The sequence below is a fragment of the Melospiza georgiana genome, chromosome 12 (genome assembly GCF_028018845.1).
Source record: "Melospiza georgiana isolate bMelGeo1 chromosome 12, bMelGeo1.pri, whole genome shotgun sequence".
In the NCBI taxonomy this organism is placed as follows: Eukaryota; Metazoa; Chordata; class Aves; order Passeriformes; family Passerellidae; genus Melospiza; species Melospiza georgiana.
This window is the reverse complement of record NC_080441.1, coordinates 77,839-95,536: the sequence shown is the minus strand read 5'-3', so window position 1 is coordinate 95,536 and position 17,698 is coordinate 77,839. Positions and strand designations below refer to the sequence as shown.

Genomic DNA, 17,698 nt, shown 5'->3' with positions numbered 1-17,698 from the left:
TTCAGGTGCGGATGCATTGCATCCATGGCAGAGGGTCAGGGTTAGGAGGTGCCGGGCCTTCTTAGGAGCGCGGTGAGTAGCAGAGTGATGGGGTTTTGGCCGATGCGGTGCCAAGATCAGGCACTGATGTTTGGTTCTCTTTAATCTAGCTGTCTGAGAGACCCCAGCCCGGTGCCAGCAGGACCTTCCTAGGTGACAAGGTGGCCTTTCTTTGCACCTGAGACCAGCTTCCCCAGATGTCTGAGAGATAAGCAGAGGGCTGCAACCCACAGAGGGGGTGAATGTGGGGTGCTGGGTCAGGACTCCCTGAGTTGGGGGTCTGAGTTGGCTCTGGCAATGAGGTTAGCCAAGATGTTGCTCCTTAGGCCCCATAAAAGCAAAGTCTCCCTTTTGATCACAGTGCTGAGGTGCGCAGCAGGGCAGAGCAGTCCTGGTGTGTCTCGTGTCACTTGTCTTTTGTGTGTTGTCTGGATATCTCATGTCTCTTATCTTAGCCCTGTGAGGGGCCTCTTAGAAACCTTTCCTAGCATCCGTGATCTCAGTGTTCCTCGCCCTGGCACCCATGCCGTCGAACTTTTGGCCTGGTGTGAGCTGTGAGGATGATGGGGGCTCGGAGCAGCCCAGGTGAGAGTGTGAGGATGATGGGGGCTCGGAGCAGCCCAGGTGAGAGTGTGAGGATGATGAGGGGCTCAGAGCAGCCCAGGTGTGAGTGTGAGGATGATGGGGGCTTGGAGCAGCCCAGGTGTGAGTGTGAGGATGATGAGGGGCCGGCTCCTGCCGGGGCGAGGCTGTTTTAGGGGGAGGCTTTGCCTCAGCTCCCTTTTGCATGGAGCTGCTGAGTGGAGGGGTTTATGAGGCGCTCCCAGCGCTGTCTCATGGAAGGACTGCGAGAGCTTCTCACAGGGTCGGGGGGACACCTGGAGCCGCGCTTGGATACGTGGAGCATCGCTTAAAGGAGGCGCCGAGGGACGAATCTTTGTGCCGGGGAGCAGCAGCCGAACAGGTGAGCCCGTGTGGGTTTGGAGCGGGGAATTTTGTCCTTCCCGTTTCCAATTTCATCTTGCCAGTCCCTCCCCGGATCCCCAGGAACAAAAATGGAGCTTATGAAGACAAAAGGGATTAAGGAGGAGGAAGCAGCTACTCTTCTATTATTGTCTGTATTTGAACTGAGGGGATCCCCCTTCACTTGTGGTTTTAAGGGTGTTGATTGCAGGAAAAGCTGCCTTTTCCAGGCTGTTAGGGGTATCCCGGGGGTGACAGGGAATCCCTGTGTTCTATTTTAAGGGGAATGGGAAAAGTATTGTTGTGGTGTTATGGGTTTGATTTGAAGGCAGCCACCCCATCTTCATCACCCTCGGGTTTAAATGGAGGGTGCAGCCCTGGTGTCCCTCCTTTTGAAGGGTTTGAATGGAGGTCGAAATCGCCCTTTCCCATCAGTTGAAGGCTTTCATTTGAGGAGCGCCCCTTCTTTTCTGCTCTCCTAGGGGTGAAATTGAAGTGGAGGACACATTTCTTTGCCCTTGTGGAAGTGAGGTGCGCCCCGTCTGCGGCGTCAGTTTCGGGGTTGGCTTGCGGAAAGCCGCAGCTCCGGCAGCGTTTGCAGGGCTGCAATGGGGCTGTGCCGCTGCATTGGAGGGCGCTCCCCGTGCCCGCGGCCCGGCCCGGAACGTTCCCGCTCGGGAGCGCTGCTGGCACGGCCCGGGCAGCTGCCGGGGTGCACGGGGGATTCGGCGCGGCCGGGCCGGCCGAGGGCGGCAGGGGCAGAGCCGCGCCGGTGCGAGCCGAGCGGAGCCGGGCCGGGCCGGCCAAGGGTGGCAGAGGTGGCGCGGGCGCTGCTGCGCCGGCCCGGGTGGTGCCGGCCGCTCCGTCCGCTCCGGGCGCGGGGCTCGGGCGCCGCCGGTAGCCCCGGGCCCGGTGCCGGCCCCGCCGGGCAGGGGCAGCGGGCGGGGCTCCCCGGGACGGCGCCGGCCCCGCGTGCTGGAGCGGCCGCCGCAGGAGCCGCTTTCCTGCCGGGAGCCGCGCTCCGTCCGGGGCCGGCAGCGAGCGCGGGGTTCGGCCGCTCCAAGTTCGGCGGTGCCGTGGCTCGGAGGCGCTTTGGAGGCGTTGATTGCATCGCTGGGTTCGGTTTGCAGCGGGTGTACGCTAAGGGATACGGTGTTCTTCCTGAGCGGCACGGTTCTCGGTGCCGGTAGGGATGATAAAGGTTTGTTTTGGATTGAGTTTTGTAGTCGGATTTTTTTTTTTTTTTGCCGGGGTATTATGTTTTGAAAGGCGCGCAATGGTTTTTACGGGTCGTAGCATGATGTAGCAATTCGGATTTTAATTCTGTTGCGGTGGCTTTTATTAGCGTGAGTGTGTAGTGTTTGTTTTGGGGGGCTTGAGGTAGCGTCGTGTCGTTCATAGCAGCGGGTTTTTAATCTTGGTAATTGCCTTAGTGTTTATCGTCTTCCAGGGCTTTTATTTATTTAGTTTGTTTGATTGTAGCGTATGTTTTATGGTTACGGGTAATTTGGGAGACATTGTTTATGGTTTGCCTTTAGTCTTTGTTTGTTTCTAGGTGGTATTTTTATTTTGATAGATTGAGGCACTGTGGGTTTATTCAGTGGGGAATAATTTTTTTGTTGTAAACTTAAGGGGTTTTTTTTGTTTTGGGGCGTATTTTTGTGTCATTTGATGTATTTGGTTGTTGTTTATCAGTTTTATTTTTGGGAATATGGGTATTTACATGGTGGGTCTTTTTAAGTATTTATTTGGGTAGTTATTTTCTTAATTTTTAGGAGTTGAGTTTTTTTTCCATGTCGTTAATTAGTTCGGTTTTTAAAGTTGTTTTTACACAGTACTGTTTCTTCTTTGAGTTAGTGTAGAGGAAGAATTTTGTTTATTTTTTTTTGTAATGTTCAGGGTCACTGGCACTGTTTGGAGTTTAGTAGGTTGGTTTCATTTTTTTTTTTTGTAGTTTTTGTGATTTGCTCTTTGTGTTTCTATAGGGTTTTCTTTTATTTTGGTTTCATTTTTCCGACGTGATGAGAATTGTTATTGAAAAGATTGTTGTGTGGTTTTTTTGCTGGCAGTTGTTTGGCTGTTGGAGGTATCTTGATGTTTTTTTGAACGTATTGGTGGGAATTTGATGCTGGTTTTTTGTCATTTTATTTAGGAATTGGATTTTAAATGTACAATTATATCTATAACTATATTTAAACAAAAAAAATAGATGTGTAGAAATAGGAATAAACCACTTTTATATTTGCGGTCTATTTCAAAAATTCAGCAGGTAACATAAGTCATTATATATTACAATAAGATATTCTATTTTTAATAGAGTATTGTGTATGTTTATAGATATATAAATAGAGACTATAAACATAGACAGAAGCCAAACCGAAAAATAAATGTAGCAATGTATTGCAAATACATACATATTGGGATTGCAGCTCCCGGTGGCGGAGGACGGAGAGGCGACTGTAAGCCCGAGACTACAACTCCCGGCAGGCCGTGCTGCCGGCGCGGCGTGTGACGCAACGGCCGGCGCGGCACATGAGTGGCTGGCGTGCCAGGCGGTCGCGCGGGGCTGTGCGCGGGCAGCTGCCGGCGCCTCTCCCGCGCGGGACGGCGACGCTGGAGGGGCGCAGCCTCCGTCTGGCCGCCCGCACGGAGCTGAGCAGCGCGGAATGAGCGTCCGCCCGGTTCCTCGGCCTCCCTCAGCGGTGCCGGGGGCGGGGGCGCTGCCGCCCGCCGATGGCGGAGGGCGAGGCGGTGCTTTGCTGCCGCGGGCCGGGAGCTGCAAGAGCCGCCCCGGGCGAGCGGCGCCGGGCGCTCCCGCGGTCCCGGTGGGGCGGCCGCCCTCGGGCTGGCGGAGGCGCCGGAGGAGCCCCCGAGCTGCAGCCGTCTCCCTCGGGCTGCTGCCGGTGCTGCGGGCGGAGGCGGCTCCGCCGCGTGTTGGGCGCTGCGAGCAGGGAGCGCTGCGGTATCGCCGGCACGACGGGGCTGCTGCCTGCGTTAGTGCTCGTGGCTCTTTTTGCCATGAAAACGGAGGGTTTACTGAGCGGTAAAGCCAGAGATGGCCGGGAGAATGCCCAGCGCAGGGAGCGGGCGGGCTGTATGCTTGGGATGGCACAGGTGCGATCTGCAAAGTCACCCCCCCTTCCGCCCCTGCCCTCCCGAGCCCCAGGGAAAATGCTTTCCAGCATTGTCGAGCTTCTGAAAGACAAAACTTGTGATTTGACACTTGCATCCAGAAAAGGTTTCTGTCTCGATTAGCAAATGCCTAAATTGTTCTTGGTTACATCCCATGACCGGTTTTAGGCAGTGACTTTATACTGCTTTTAGGATTTTCTTGTACAATGGTGAGAAAATAGGCAGGTCTGATACTGGTTTCACTATTTTTCTACTTCACGTTCCATGAGATTCTTTCATCCAAGCACTTGTATTAAAATTCTACTGTAAGCGTTTATGGTTCACTTTTTTTTTTCTTTGCCGCACCCGTGACTTTTTTTTTCCTCTAAATCGGCAGTAAATATAGCTGAGTAAAATTACCTTGGTTTTCTTCCTTCTTTTTTAACTGAATTGTTTTTATTAATAATTCTACTTGATTATGCAGAAAAAGTGGGTATGTCCTGTAATCTGTCCTAGCTTTTCTTGTTTACGGTGTACTCCCTTGGAGTCCCACAAAAACATTCTGGGTGCAAAGGTATGTGTTTACATAGAAGTGATCAGTTTAGATATTTGTCTGTGTACCTTTTCCTGTAATTCAGAGCTTGCGTTCTGTGTTTTTTATGATAAACCTATGGGACATGTAAAAATGGTTTTGCAAGTCTGAATCGTTGAAGGCAGCAATAAGTGAATTTAGAGCCTGTTGTTGACCAGACAAAGGGAAAAAGTGTGACTTTGTTGCTGAACTCGTCATTTTTCATTTGACTTGCCTTGAATTATTGAAGAAGAGAGAGAACTAGGAAAAGAGAGAAATAGAATTAGTTATTGAGCACTCCTAAAAAGCTCACCGTGATTCTGTGTAGAGCCAAAGTGAAGGATGATGGAACAGAGCTCTGTGCATTAGAAGGAAATAAACCTGATCTCCACACAGAGTCTTACTAATTTCTGTTTTTAAAATGCAAAATAAGTTTAGGAAGTGTTGCAAGTTAGTATCTGGGGAAAGAAATGGCAGTTCCACAAAACATTCCATTTAAGAGAGGCCCTTGGAATGATTCATTTTGTAACCGCTGTCACTGCAGTCGGTTGGTGGTTCAGCCTTGAAATGTGTTCTTGCCCTTCTATAAAGCACTGTTTCGTTTGCCTTTCAGTGCTATGAGTCTTGATAAATTGGAGAAGCGCCCAAGAGAAATTCATCCTCCTGCGATACAAAAGGTAGGAAGTGACTTTTTTTGGGTTGGTTCTTTTTCTTTATTATTTTCTGGAAATAGAAGTAATTAAGTATAGATACTACTGGTTTGTTTCTTCCAGTAACTGATAATACTAATACCAATAATAATAATAAGAGTAAAGTAATACTACTTAAACTGTCTTTATTTATCCATTGAACTGGCCATTTTAAATCTAAACTTCTAAACACAAATCAAACCATCATCCTTGTAGAATCTTTAATAGGAGTGGGCTAAAGATCCTGGTTTTGTTGACAGGATTTATTGGTTCATGAAGAGCAAGAGGTAAGTACAAGCCTAACTACCCTCTAGCTCACAGACCTGCCCGGTGAATAGAGCTTTGTTTTTTTTGATGGGCTTGTGATGACTTTGAGATCAATTGCTCATTCATTACAGTAAAAAAAAAAAATTGTTTTGAACATGACAGCAAAAATAACTTTAAGCACAACTTAATAATAATAGATCACCAATTTTAGTTAATAATTTTATGCTATACTTTTGGGTGAGGGAAGACTCAGACACTCAATATGAGATCAGCAAGCTATGTTTATTGCAGAGAGTATCAGACACTTATATAGCACATAATAAGCTTATGAATATTCTGTAAGCCAAGCGATCTATTGGTTAAACTATACCATCAACTCTTCCTCATTCCTTTGGGCCTACATTCCCTATTTCCCACGTCTCTCTGTCTACTTGTTATCCTACCCAGCTAGGCCCAGGCACACGCTATCTTGCAGGTGCAAAACTCAAAAATACCTGTGTTTGGTACTTTCCCAGCTCCTGGTCGGCTAACGAGCGAATGTCTGCGTGACCTCTGTCATGGAGCCATTTCTCCACACTATACTATCAAAGTTTAAAGGTAAATTATTATATATTAGGAGATGGTATAAAGTGTATGTTGTAATGTGTAGGATATATACAAAGATACATACTTGAAAGTCCGTAGAGGAAACAAATTTTTACGCCTTCTGTTTGACTGTTTGTCATATATTTGGTTTTATTTCCCAGGGATCAGTGAATTTTAACTCTGGAGTCCTCTATGCTAAGGATGCTCAGCTTACAGATGATGAAATGTTCAGTAATGGTGAGTTTTTCACCTTCTCCTTCATTGTTTTGCTCATCTGAATAATAAAAAAAAAAAGGCAAGATTAAAGAAAAAGCAATAGTTTTATTATTTTTACCCTGTTATGTCTGTTTCCTCAGTATTTGCTGGAGCTGTGCTTACCCAAGGTTTGGGTAAAACAAGCTTTGGGTTCCTTCTGTCTCACTGGGAGTTGCCCAATTCAGTTGCATCTGGTGAAATTCACCCTGAGACCTTATAGAACCAGCTCCAACTACGTGAGAGCCATTTGCAGTTCTCTCCAGACGCCTGGAGAATGGGCGACGTTTCTGAGGATCCGGCGAGCGTGCTTCTATCAAAACTCAGTCTGTGAAATTTCTGGGGAAAACCCTTCTGTGTCCTGAAGGGTTCAAACTCTGGTGAGGATCCAGTTATCAGGTGCTCACCTGGATGGTTCCAGCTGCCAAAGGTAACACTTGTACTCTTGCCCTGTAGTTTACATCTATTGTATTTTTGTTATTTTGCAGGATTTTTTGTCTTTGCAAAATATTGTGCATTTCACTTTTTGGAACCTCTCAGATGGTTCTTTGGTGCAGCACCACCCCATGGGACACTTGGCTGCTGTCCTGAAGGGGTTGGTCGCTAGAATTGTGAATCCTGGAGAGTTTATAAATCTTCTGTCCCCAGGGAGGTATCATGCTTTGTTTACTTTTGTTCTGTTGGTTAGGTGCTGCTTCTCGTTGCAAGTACGAATTTCAAACTGCCCTGTTCTTATTTTAACTGTTTTCCTGGTTCTCTCCGTCCGGCAGGGAAAGACTCTCGTATCCTTGTCGTCGGGCTCGGTGCTGTCCAAGAAGATACAGAGACTAAAAAAATCATAAGAAGCAAAATACGACTGCAGGGAAAAGGAGCTGGAGAGAACAGAAGGTGATGTTGTTATCCTTACCCTGTATTAGAGACATCCGCTGTGCTTTGATGCTGGCAGCTGCCAGGGGCTTGTTAGCTCTTTGTAGGCAGGTGTAGGTGTTCACTTGTAGGTTTTTTCTCTGGACAAGTCAATTCAAACTTTGCTAAGCTTATATTTGCAGATTACTCTGTAGCACAGTCCAGCATGACATTTTTGAATGTTGTAAAAATACCATGTTACTTGGAAATTGCTAATGAAGAGAAGCTTTAGGGGAAAATAAGATGTCAGGGTTGGGAGATGTGAGAAGAATTGTGTGGGGATGTTAGACTGAAGTAAAGCACTCTTGAAGCTGGACTGGCACGCTGGCAGGTCCCCTATTAAACAGTAGTGCTGAGATTAGCCTGGGGGTTGCCCATTGTTTTTGTAGAAATCAATGTTTCCTGGTCTTCAGAGGTAAGCTGCTTTGAAAAGCTGGAAGGTGCAGCATGCTGACAATCCCCGTGCTTTGGATTAAAAGTAGATTTCAGAAGGGTCCTAGGCTTTTGTCTTTTCCTAGAAGTCGATGTAATCCTATCGAGGAGTTTTTAGTTCTGTGTTGCCATGTCATCCATCAGAGCCCTGTTGTACTAATCATCATACAAGTACAAAACAAAAAATCAGACCCTGTCCCAACCACTTAGAGCCCAGAACACGATTTCCTCGGGCTGCCATTTGTGTGCCATCGGTACTCGCCACGAATTGAGCCCTGTGGCTCTGACAGAGCCCCTGGATGCTGACGGAAGGGGGCTGGTCACAGACCCTGGAGGTGCCTGTCCCCCAGGGAGGGAGAGGACGAGGCAGTGTGGCCTGCAGGGAGGGTCTCGTCCCCAGAGAGCAGCCGGCGACTCCATGCCTGCCCGGGGCTGCGGGTGCCCCCTCGGGGTGGACGCCTGCCCTCAGGTTTCCCTCTGGGCACCCGGGGAGGGAACCAGGTCCATCCGTGTGGCAGCTGCAGGGCCTGCAGGCTCTGGGCCCTGGAGCCGAGTGAGCCTGAGCTGCTGCATGCTTGCTGTGAGCTTTGGGGTGAGCGTGCATCACTGCAGGCCTGGGATGGATTGAAATGCGCTGAGGAAAGCACAGGGAGGGAGGGAGGGGGGGAAATGCTCTGTTAACATGTGCCAATTCTTCTGTCAGACTCATCACGGCGGGACAGCGTGAGGACTGAAAGTGTAAGAAGATGTGGAGGGAAACAGAGAATCTGACAGGAGCAGCGAACGCACGAGTGCACGAATTTTGCTTTTTGCTTGGATGTAAACTCAGGAGTTGAAAGGAATTTGGGAGTGAGAAGGGACATTTCAGAAGGAGAAGAAGAAAAAGAAGTTGTTGTTGTTGTTGCTACAGTCCTGGCAAAAGCTTTTGTTCTAGCTAATAAAAGAAGTTAGTTTAAAAAACAAAAAGGAAAAAATGTAGTGTTTTTTTTTTCCTTCACTATGATATGCATTGGTGGTATATGGTGTGTTGTTTTATTTCTTGGTATTATTAACTCTGTGTAAATTGTTTTTTGAGTGAAGCTGACTTTCTGGATGGGTTGGTTTGTATTTGAGGCAGGATTAATTTCAGTAGGGTTCTTTCATAGATTTCTGATGGGTATTACTGGGATTTTGGTTTTGTTTACTGTATGTATAAACCTAGAGCTTTGGTAGGGCCAGCTGGGCTGCTGGAGTTTTGGGTGTGAATTTATTAGATGGCTTTTGTTAGATGCAGTTTTTAATTTTTGAAATGTTTTTCAGTGTAGTGGTTTTAAGGTGGTTTTTAAGAATTCATTGTATTGTTTTATCTTGTTTGTAGTTGGTGTATGATAAGGGATGTGGTGTGACCTTTTGGACATTATGGTTTTGGTGTTCCTAAGTTCTGATTTCTTTCTGGTTGGATAGTTTTTTTTATTTTTATTTTTTGGGACAGGAGCATTTATATGGTGGGTTTTTATAGGCAATATGTTTTTTAATTTAGGTAGTGATATTTTTTAGTATTTTAATAGTTTAGGTTTTTTATTTTCATGGTAATTATTTTTTTTAATTTTTTCAAATAACTTTGATAGATCATAGGTTATTATTTGTGCATTAACATAAAGGTAGAGCTTTGGGGACTTTTTTTAGTAATGTTTAGGGTCAGTTGTGCAGTTTTGAGTCTAGTGAGTTGGTTTGATTTAATTTTTATTGGGTGTTAGTTTTTATTAGCAGTTGTGTCATTTTCAAGGTGTGTTTGAGTTTTTTGGGGTTTTTGAGATATCATTTTAGGAGGAAGTTTATGATGAGCATGTGCGGAGGTTTTGGGCCACTTTATAGTGGGATTTAAAATTTATTTACAGTTAGGTTTATTTGAGTTTTTATTAGGGTTCAATGACGTTGTGGGATGTTTGTTCCATTAGTAACAGAAATAGGTTTTGTTTTGCTGTGCTGCGATGGGATGGGCGTGTGCTGCGTGCCGGTGCTGACAAAGGTACAGTATTGTTGTGGCTCTGGTGCGTCGGGTTAATGAACTTACATGGGTTAATATAGAGATGAAAATAGAAATAAATATAAATTTAAAAATAAATATAAAATTAGAGTGGTAAACATAAATATAGATAACAGATACATACATAAAACTATAATACATGGTATATAATTGTAACATGTTATCATATAGATAAATGATAGTCTGTTATATATAGATATATATACACCAAGATATATAAATATAGATTGTAAATATAAAAATATTTAAGTAGAGTTAAAGTAAATTGGGGGGTTTTATTAGGGTATAGGTTGGGGTTTTTAATGATAGAAATAAAATATAAATTCAGATATACAAATGTATATAGAAATACAAGTATCTATACATATTTAATTTAAATAAATATAAGTAAAAAATATATATATAATACAGAAAATATATATCTATGATTATATTAGAAGGTATTCTCTCTAATATATATAATATCTATGAATAAAATAAATAAAAATATCCATATAAATATCATTATAATTTTGAAAAATAAATTTACTTCCTAAATTTTAAATCTGGTTCAAATAATGGGGTGTCCTTGGTTTTTATTTGGTTAGAGGCAGGAGTTTTATTTTAAATAATATAAGTAATATAGAAACGTGGATCTTAAGATAGAACTATATAATAAAGAGAAATTGCTAAAATATGAACATAAATTTATATATAAATATATGTAAGTAATATGAAGAGTTGTAGTATAGAATATAAATAACATTATATGGGAATATAAATATAAAAATATGTAAATATAGTTTAAAAGAAAGGGAAAGTTTTGGCTTTTATTTAAGTAGAGGCAGGGGTTTTATTTTGAATATTATAAGTGTTAGAGAAGTAAAAATCTTGACGCAGAAATATTTAATCAATGTATAAAAATATGTATGAAAAATATAAATACCTACTCGCATCGGATGTAATATAGAATGTAAATTTATTCATAACTTAACATTGGTAAAGGTAAATGTATAAGTAAGCAATAGACATTAATATACATTATTATAAATACAAATAGGAATATAAAAATCAGACATAAGGATAAAAGCTATTTAAATATTTTTTAAAAGAAAGGGTTGGGGTCTTTTTTATTATTGGGTTAGAGGCAGGGTTTTTATTTTAAATGATATGAATGTAGATATTATTGTTATATATTTCTAAATATTGAGATATAAAATCAAGATATAAATATATATATATAAACACAAAATAAAAGTAAATATAAATAATAGGAAGAGATGTAATGGAGAATACAAATAAGAGTATACATTAGTATACATTTTAAATGTAAAAGTGAATATGAACCTGGAAAATAGAATTTTAAAAAATATTTAAATACAGTTGAGAAGACTGAGGTTCTTTTTGGCTCTAATGTGGGTAGAGGCAGGGGTTTTATTTTAAATAATGTAAGTGTTCCAGATGTAAAAATCCTAACACAGAAAGATATAATAAATATATAAAGATTTGAATAAAAGTATATAAAAATATAAGTAATAGGAACACATGTAACATAGAATATAAATTTATAAATAAATGGCTAAATATGAATGCAAAATCGATCATACATCAGTAAACATTTTAAATATAAATTTGAAAAATATTTTTTAAAAAAATTTAAATACAGTTGAAATGAAAGGGGGTTTTATTTGCCATGTATGGGGTAGAGGCAGGGGTTTTATTTTGAGTACTGTGAGTGTTACAGAAGTAAAAATCCTAACAGAAATATATACTTACTATGTAAAAATATGTATAAAAATATAAAAATAAATTTAAATCTTAGGGATATATGCAATATGGAATAGAAATGTATTCATAAAAACAAATGTATAAATGGACAGTGTACATCAATATACATTATTAAATAGAAATGTGAATATTAATATGAAAAAAATATTTTTTAAAATATTTAATTTTTTTAAAAAAGAAATTGTTGGGGTTTTGTTTTATCCTAGTAGATTAGAGACAGAAGTTTATTTTCCCTCTTCCCGGTTGTTTTGGGACATTCATTTCAGAGCAGTTTTCGGCGGGGATCGCCCCTGTTCTTTTTTGCCGCCTTCGCTGCTGCAGCCCCGAGGCGCGCTGCGCCCCCGGCTGGGGCGGGCGGCAGTGCTGCCGCCTTGTGGGCAGAGCGCGGTACTGCAGCCGTGCACCGAGAGGCGGCCAGCTTGGGAGTGGCGCGTGGCCGATGTCGCGGAGTTTTGGTTGACCTTCTCAGCATGGCGGCGAAAAGGGCGGGGAAGTGGAGGACCGGGTGGGTGTTAAACTGCACTGCCTGCACGCAATACCGACCCCGGCGCGGCCCCGGTGGTATTTTCTGTGGCGTTTCAAGTGTACCCGACACAGGCTGTGGGCTCAGGGGCGCCGCGGGCGGGCGTATTTTGGCGGGTTTGTGAGAGGCATCTGGGTAAACGCCTCGCTGTGCCGGGGTCCTCTCACGGCCGCCTTCCCGCCCTGAGGGAGCCGAGCCGGGCGGAATAGTTCCGAAGAGCCGAAGAGCCGAGTGTGGCCGGAAAGAGCCGAGTGTCCCCGAAGAGCCGAGTGTGGCCGGAAAGAGCCGAGTTTCCCCGAAGAGACGAGTTTAGCCGACAACAGCCGACTTGAGACGAAGAGCCGAGTGTAGCCGAACACAGCCGAGTTGAGACGAAGAGCCGATGATAGCCGGGTGTAACAGGTAGCCGAGTGTAGCCGACATTGGCCGCATTTAGACAAAGAGCCGAATATGACTGAGTTTAGCCCAACCGGGCCGAGTTCAGCCGAAGAGCCGGAAAAGCCGAATTTAGACGAAAAGCCAAACCGAAACGATTTTAGACCTAAGCCGAACCAAGCCTAATTTAGCCGAGTTTATTTAAACAGGACCGAACGACGCCGCAGCGCTCTGCCTGCAGAGCGCCGGTTCAGATGGCAGGGGGCGGTGTATAAAGTGAGTATAACATATCAACTATATATAAGAAGGAATAAAAAGCTCTGTGTCATGTGCAGCAGTAGAAAATTTCAGGCTCCCAGGGAATAAATAGTTTTCTTTAAATCATTATAGTTTTGGGTTTTTTTTTACTCCCAGGTAGCCTGAAAGTTACTACTGCTGCTTTTTTTTTATAAAGCTAGAAAGGAAAACCAAGATAAGAAATACAAGAAAAGGAAAGGGAAAGGGGAAAAAAAAGGGAAAAAAAAAAAAAAAGGGAAAGGAAAGAAAGCAGGAGAGCAGAAGGGAAGGGAAAGGGGTGAAAAACAGAGCTAAAAAAAGAGAAAGAGTTGGAGGGAAAAAGAGAGGGCATTCGGGAGGAGCGGTGCTGCCTCAGGTCCTTCCCCGCCCTGGGGCGAAGGACCCGTTTGATGCCCGGGAGGGAGTGCACCCTCCACCCCCGGGAGGGTGGCTCCCGGGGGACGGAGCCGTGGCTGTCAGCCCGAGACTACAACTCCCGGCAGGCCATGCTGCCGGCGCGGCGTGTGACGCAACGGCTGACGCGGCACATGAGTGGCTGCCAGCCCGAGACTCCAACTCCCGGCAGGCCCTGCTGCTGGCGCGGCGTGTGACGCAACGGCCGACGCGGCCCGGCATTTTTCTCTAAATCGGCAGTAAATACAGCTGAGTAAAATTAGCTTGGTTTTCTTCCTTCTTTTGTAACTGAACTGTTTTTATTAAACATCCTATTTGAATATGTAGAAAAAGTGGGGATGTCCTGTAATATATCGTAGCTTTTCTTGTTTACAGGGTACTGAGAAAATACGTCTCCCTTAGAGTCCCACGGAAAGGTTCTCAGTGCGCTCTCTATCAAGGTATGTATTTACAAATAAGTGATCCCTTTAGATATTTGCCTGTGTACCTTTTCCTGTAATTCAGAGCTTGCGTTCTGTGGGTTGTATGATAAACCTGTAAAACATGTAAGAATGGTTTTGCAAGTCTTAAACCTTGAAGGCAGCAATAAGTAGATTTAGAGCCTGTTCTTGACCATACAAAGGGGAAAAGTGTGACTCTGATGCTGAACTTGTCATTTTTCATTTGACTTGTCTTGAATGATTTAGGAATAGAGAGAACTAGAAAAAGAGAGAAATAGAATTGATTATTGAGCACTCCTCAAATGCTCACCATGATTCAGTGTAGAGCCGAAGGGAAGGGTGATGGAACAGAGCTCTGTGCTTTGGAAGGAAATAAATTTAAACCTGATCTCGACACAGAGTCTCACTAACTTCTGTGGTTTTAGAATACAAAATAAGTTTAGGAATTGTTAGAAGTTAGTGTTTTGGGAAAGAAATGGCAGTTCCACAGAACATTCCATTGAACAGAGGCTCTGGGAACGATTCATGTTGTAACTGCTGTCACTGCAATCAGTTGGTGGTTCAGCCTTGAAACGTGCACTTGGCCTTCTATAAAGCACTGTTTTGTTTGCCTTTCAGTGCTATAAGTCTTGATAAATTGGAGAAGAGCCCAAGAGAAATTTTTCATCCCTTGATATAAAAGGTAGGAAGTGACTTTTATTGGTTTGGTTCTTTTTCTTTATTATTTTCTGGAAATAAACGTAATTAAGTATAGGTACTACTGGTTTGTTTCTTCCAGTAGCAGGTGATAATAATAGTAGTAGTACTAGTAAAAATAATAATAGAAATAATAATAATAGTACTGTAATACTACGTAAACTGTCTTTATCCATTGGACTGGCCATTTCAGATCAAAACTTCTAAACACAAATCAAACCATCATCCTTGTAAAATCTTTCACAGCAGTGGACTAAAGATCCTGGTTTTGTTGACAGGATTTATTGGTTCTGGAGGAACAAGAGGGAAGTACAAGTCTAACTACTTCTAGCTCACAGACCCATCCAGTGAACCCAGCTTTGTGTTTTGGTGGGCTTGTGATGACTTTGAAATCAATTGCTCATTCCAGTAAAAAAAATTCATGTTTTTTTGAACGTGACTGCAGAAATAACTTCAGGCACCAACTGAATAATAATAGATCACCAGTTTAAGTTAAAAATTCATGCTATACTATCAAAATTTAAAGGTAAATTATTATGTTTTAGGTGATGGTATAAAGTGTATGTTCTGATGTGTAATGCAAAGATGCATACATACCTGAAAGTCCTTAGAGGAAACAAATTTTTATGTCTGCTGTTTGATTGTTTACCATACGATATTTGGCTTTATTTCCCAGGGATCGGTGAATTTTAACTTTGGAGTCCCCTATGCTAAGGATGCTCAGCTTACAGGTGATGAAATGTTCAGTAATGGTGAGTTTTTCACCTTCTCTTTAATTGCTATGCTGATCTGAATAAGAAAAAAAACAAAAGCAAGAGAAAAAAAAGGATGGTTTATTATTTTTTATGCTGTTATGTTTGTTTCCTCAGTATTTGCTGCAGCTCTGCTTACCCAAGCTTTGGGTTCCTTCTGTCCCACGGGGAGTTGCCCAGTTTGGTTGCATCTGGTGAAATTCACCCTGAGACCTTACAGAACCAGCTCCAACTACGTGAGAGCCATTTGCAGTTCTCTCCAGACACCTGGAGAATGGGCGACGTTTCTGAGGATCCGGCGAGCGTGCTTCTATCAAAACTCAGTCTGTGAAATTTCTGGGGAAAACCCTTCTGTGTCCTGAAGGGTTCAAACTCTGGTGAGGATCCAGTTATCAGGTGCTCACCTGGATGGTTCCAGCTGCCAAAGGTAACACTTGTACTCTTGCCCTGTAGTTTACATCTATTGTATTTTTGTTATTTTGCAGGATTTTTTGTCTTTGCAAAATATTGTGCATTTCACTCTTTGGAACCTCTCAGATGGTTCTTTGGTGCAGCACCACCCCATGGGACACTTGGCTGCTGTCCTGAAGGGGTTGGTCGCTAGAATTGTGAATCCTGGAGAGTTTATAAATCTTCTGTCCCCAGGGAGGTATCATGCTTTGTTTACTTTTGTTCTGTTGGTTAGGTGCTGCTTCTCGTTGCAAGTACGAATTTCAAACTGCCCTGTTCTTATTTTAACTGTTTTCCTGGTTCTCTCCGTCCGGCAGGGAAAGACTCTCGTATCCTTGTCGTCGGGCTCGGTGCTGTCCAAGAAGATACAGAGACTAAAAAAATCATAAGAAGCAAAATACGACTGCAGGGAAAAGGAGCTGGAGAGAACAGAAGGTGATGTTGTTATCCTTACCCTGTATTAGAGACATCCGCTGTGCTTTGATGCTGGCAGCTGCCAGGGGCTTGTTAGCTCTTTGTAGGCAGGTGTAGGTGTTCACTTGTAGGTTTTTTCTCTGGACAAGTCAATTCAAACTTTGCTAAGCTTATATTTGCAGATTACTCTGTAGCACAGTCCAGCATGACATTTTTGAATGTTGTAAAAATACCATGTTACTTGGAAATTGCTAATGAAGAGAAGCTTTAGGGGAAAATAAGATGTCAGGGTTGGGAGATGTGAGAAGAATTGTGTGGGGATGTTAGACTGAAGTAAAGCACTCTTGAAGCTGGACTGGCACGCTGGCAGGTCCCCTATTAAACAGTAGTGCTGAGATTAGCCTGGGGGTTGCCCATTGTTTTTGTAGAAATCAATGTTTCCTGGTCTTCAGAGGTAAGCTGCTTTGAAAAGCTGGAAGGTGCAGCATGCTGACAATCCCCGTGCTTTGGATTAAAAGTAGATTTCAGAAGGGTCCTAGGCTTTTGTCTTTTCCTAGAAGTCGATGTAATCCTATCGAGGAGTTTTTAGTTCTGTGTTGCCATGTCATCCATCAGAGCCCTGTTGTACTAATCATCATACAAGTACAAAACAAAAAATCAGACCCTGTCCCAACCACTTAGAGCCCAGAACACGATTTCCTCGGGCTGCCATTTGTGTGCCATCGGTACTCGCCACGAATTGAGCCCTCTGGCTCTGACAGAGCCCCTGGATGCTGACGGAAGGGGGCTGGTCACAGACCCTGGAGGTGCCTGTCCCACAGGGAGGGAGAGGACGAGGCAGTGTGGCCTGCAGGGAGGGTCTCGTCCCCAGAGAGCAGCCGGCGACTCCATGCCTGCCCGGGGCTGCGGGTGCCCCCTCGGGGTGGACGCCTGCCCTCAGGTTTCCCTCTGGGCACCCGGGGAGGGAACCAGGTCCATCCGTGTGGCAGCTGCAGGGCCTGCAGGCTCTCGGCCCTGGAGCCGAGTGAGCCTGAGCTGCTGCATGCTTGCTGTGAGCTTTGGGGTGAGCGTGCATCACTGCAGGCCTGGGATGGATTGAAATGCGCTGAGGAAAGCACAGGGAGGGAGGGAGGGGGGGAAATGCTCTGTTAACATGTGCCAATTCTTCTGTCAGACTCATCACGGCGGGACAGCGTGAGGACTGAAAGTGTAAGAAGATGTGGAGGGAAACAGAGAATCTGACAGGAGCAGCGAACGCACGAGTGCACGAATTTTGCTTTTTGCTTGGATGTAAACTCAGGAGTTGAAAGGAATTTGGGAGTGAGAAGGGACATTTCAGAAGGAGAAGAAGAAAAAGAAGTTGTTGTTGTTGTTGCTACAGTCCTGGCAAAAGCTTTTGTTCTAGCTAATAAAAGAAGTTAGTTTAAAAAACAAAAAGGAAAAAATGTAGTGTTTTTTTTTTCCTTCACTATGATATGCATTGGTGGTATATGGTGTGTTGTTTTATTTCTTGGTATTATTAACTCTGTGTAAATTGTTTTTTAGTGTGAAGCTGACTTTCTGGATGGGTTGGTTTGTATTTGAGGCAGGATTAATTTCAGTAGGGTTCTTTCATAGATTTCTGATGGGTATTACTGGGATTTTGGTTTTGTTTACTGTATGTATAAACCTAGAGCTTTGGTAGGGCCAGCTGGGCTGCTGGAGTTTTGGGTGTGAATTTATTAGATGGCTTTTGTTAAATGCAGTTTTT

General features: G+C 43.7%; 1 long non-coding RNA gene across 6 annotated transcripts; it reads left to right on the top strand.

Annotated features, from left to right (window-relative positions):
- Window positions 1-2,022: 2,022 nt before the first annotated feature.
- Window positions 2,023-17,372, top strand: LOC131088506 (uncharacterized). Of its 6 annotated transcripts, XR_009115122.1 has the most exons (7): window positions 2,023-2,203; window positions 5,298-5,361; window positions 5,634-5,660; window positions 6,156-6,237; window positions 15,009-15,084; window positions 15,202-15,969; window positions 17,123-17,372. It is a non-coding gene; the product is annotated as an uncharacterized LOC131088506 (long non-coding RNA). The 6 variants fall into 6 exon arrangements; XR_009115120.1 differs by lacking the exon at window positions 2,023-2,203 and having other exon boundaries at window positions 3,823-5,361; XR_009115118.1 differs by lacking the exons at window positions 2,023-2,203; window positions 5,298-5,361; window positions 5,634-5,660; window positions 6,156-6,237 and adding exons at window positions 13,476-13,636; window positions 14,255-14,318 and having other exon boundaries at window positions 15,202-15,461; window positions 15,570-15,969.
- The last annotated feature ends 326 nt before the right edge of the window (window positions 17,373-17,698 follow it).